This window comes from Nothobranchius furzeri, chromosome 15, assembly GCF_043380555.1.
Source record: "Nothobranchius furzeri strain GRZ-AD chromosome 15, NfurGRZ-RIMD1, whole genome shotgun sequence".
Lineage (NCBI taxonomy): Eukaryota > Metazoa > Chordata > Actinopteri > Cyprinodontiformes > Nothobranchiidae > Nothobranchius > Nothobranchius furzeri.
In genome coordinates, this window is record NC_091755.1 from 55586048 (window position 1) to 55589167 (window position 3120).

A 3120-nucleotide genomic window follows, 5' to 3' on the forward strand; every position below is an offset into this window, starting at 1 on the left:
TGTACTTTGGTTCCTCATACATTTGCTCACTCAGTCTCTTAAAGGTATGGAGTGCTGAAAAACATTTTTTTGAATCCGTCACTCTGAGTTGTTTTTGCAGACTGGACATGAAAGAGTCTCCAATACCCATCTCCTGCATTAGCTTCTGATAGAAAACAGGCGGTGAAACTCTAGGATTAGAAAAGCCTGACAGATCTACGTCACACTGTCACTTCATGTTCACGGACTCACCCATTTTGACTCATGATGGGGAAGGCTGTTGTTGGTTTAGCTTCCAGGACACAGCAGAGCACAACTCGGCTAGTAGAAGCTAACTGTTAGCATTAACAACTCCACCACACAGCAGAACACCTTCAGGCATGAGTTATTTGTGGAGATAAAACATCAATGTAGATTACATCAATACAAGCGACCTAACGGCTTATTTACCCCATGAATTGTTGCAGAAGTGTGTTTGTCATGGCTTTAATCCTTACAGTGGAGAGCAACAATAACAACAAAGGTGTAGCGTTATGGTCTATGCTCTTTTATGAAAGAGGAACCATTCTACATATTAATTTGTGATATTAATTTTATTAAATTAATAACCAAATTGTATAGTTTTAAGAAGACTCAAAGGTTGCTTTCATCGATAAACTGACGATAATATCCGTGTGTCTGTGTTTCAGTTCAATGAAGAAACAAGTTTGAAAGTTAAACGTTTTAATTCTTCAAATTAAACTAATGATTTTAAAATCACAAGCAGAGGAACATCAATCAACTTTGGCAACTTTGTTGAACAATCTTTAAAGTGCATGTCAAGTGTGCCTCAGAGTCTTACCCCACCCACGTATCAATTTTAAAACCTGCAACATTAGTAGGCGTTGCCTGGAGGACCGAGAGGGCGGAGCCGCGGCAGTGACGAAACGATGGCTAACTAGACGATGCTAGCTCCCTTCACTCTGAGCAGTTATTAGAAGTGGAGGCCGTTTCTCCCCCTCCTTACACAGACACTCGAGAAAAAAGGGACCAAGTCTATTTGGAGGAGACAAGCGGACCTGAGCCTTATTGTTTTGAGCTTGTGAGTTGCCTGAAATTACCGGAACCGACCCAACAGAACCATCTTTGAATGGTAAGTAGCCGTTAGCCATAGCATTGGATTAGCTGCAAGGTTTGACTCCACGGCCCTAGAGCTAGTATTCAGCATGTTTTAAAGGTTTATCTGCTTCAACACACCTGGTTTTAATCAGCAGCAAATAGCTGAGCTGCTTAACAGCTAATCTAACCCGTTAAAGCAGGAAAACCACTGAAACGTGCTGGATAGCAGCGCTCCAGGAGCTCTGGGCTCAAGTTACAATCTGCTGCATAAAGTTATGAAACTACCCCATGAGAAAAGTATTCTGTAATGTGTTCAGCCCACTAAAACTGCCCTTATTTCATTATTTATTTACGGATACTAGCTGCTCTTGGTTGCAGGTGATCCTCTGGTGTCTGCAGCTGGTCTCTGGTGTCGTCAGGATCAGGAGCTTCCAGAAGAATGTGCCTTTCAATGACTCTTTCCCCCTTATTTGTTATATTAATTAAATAAATCTCAATTTATATATTTCCTGTTTTTTTTCATGTCCATAAATACTTAAACATGCCTGAAATTAAAACGAGCTTTTAACAGTGAGGTGCTAGTTTAATTCATCACAATAGAGCTAGTTAAACATGCAACAATGTGATAATTAAATTAATGTAATTTATAAATATCCATTAAAATATCAAAACTGGAATCAAAATGAGATATTTGGCAGCACAAAAAACTTGTCAAACACAATATGTATTATAATTGTAGGCAGACAGGAGACAGAGCTGATGGAGGATCTCAGTCATCGAAGGAAGGCTGAAGGCTTTCCAGGAACAGGAGATGTGGTGTTGTCTCCTCTCTCCCTATTCAGATGAGCTGATAGGTTACAGGTGTGTGAGGACATCCTCATGCTGTCATAACCAGATGACAGGAGTTATCAGGTGATCAGCCAGGCTAATGATGAGATGCAGAAAGAAAACAAATCATGCAGAAAGAAAACAAATCCAGGACAGTGTACAGTAATAAAAATAAAATGTGGTGTTGCTCACCTTATGTGCTCTTATAGAGTTATTAACGTGTGCCTGCCTCATGGTGTAGAGTCCATATTTTGCTGAGTGTCCTGCAATAATGCAGGTTATTAGTTAATTTACTTTTGATAGCAAAAACAAAATATTTAATGTAAAAGTTATTTACCAGGTGAATCAGCTCACACGTCACCACCAAGTGTCACAGGGCCAGAATCAGTAGCCTCCTTCATGATGTCATGATGTAATCACATACTTATTTAATTGTTAATGTCTTAAAAATTAAGAAATGTTTTAATTTTTTTACCTTGAACAGTTCACTGAGCTTGCACTGTCACTGAGGTGGAAGCTGGAATCAACAGCAGACACCTCACATCTTGGTCTTTTCAGGAGGTGTGGATGCTGCTCTGGGACCTTCTGGAAGATGAATTTCTGTCATGGTCCCTGTGTCACAAGACACTGAGGCTGTGAGCTCTATAAAAAACAAAGAAGCAGCACATTTATAAACGTTTAAAAGAGCATAAAATCACGTGTAACAATCTGTAAAACAAATTAAAACTAGAAGGTAATAAAATGTTTACATAGAAGATTATTAAAAATAATTCACCTTTGCTACGGGTAACGCTTCACGTCAGCCTGGACAAGTGCATTCTTGCAGACTACTAAATCAGTCTGACAGCCAGTGTCTTGGGTAGATTTAGCCTGAAAAAAAATAGAAGCACATTGATGTTTATAAAGTCAGATAATATACAAAAGAAACTGTCCCATATAGGCGCTTTATAACATTCCTAGTGTGTGATGTTATTATAACGTAAAAGTCAGTTACATATGATGTGGAGAGCCTGAAATGCGACCTCCTGAACAGAATTCCTCACGGAACCGGGTCACGCTGTGCTGGACTTCACGCTGTAATGCTGTCTGTCAACTAGTGCTGCGTCAGTTAGAGTCACTGTTGCAGAATTACCGACTGACACAAAAACAACCCGAATTTTCTCTGAGCCTGACAGTCATGTGGACCATTTTGTCGGCCAGGGCTTCGAGATATGC

The 3120-nt window shown here is 39.8% G+C and overlaps 1 long non-coding RNA gene across 2 annotated transcripts; it reads right to left on the minus strand.

The window, feature by feature from the left end:
- Positions 1–1914: 1914 nt before the first annotated feature.
- LOC139063363 (uncharacterized) lies at positions 1915–2642 on the minus strand. 2 transcript variants are annotated; one of them, XR_011516743.1, is made up of 4 exons: positions 2381–2642; positions 2243–2300; positions 2098–2168; positions 1915–2002 (listed from the first exon to the last, which is right to left on the minus strand). It is a non-coding gene; the product is annotated as an uncharacterized lncRNA (long non-coding RNA). The 2 variants fall into 2 exon arrangements; XR_011516742.1 differs by having other exon boundaries at positions 2098–2300.
- Positions 2643–3120: the final 478 nt, after the last annotated feature.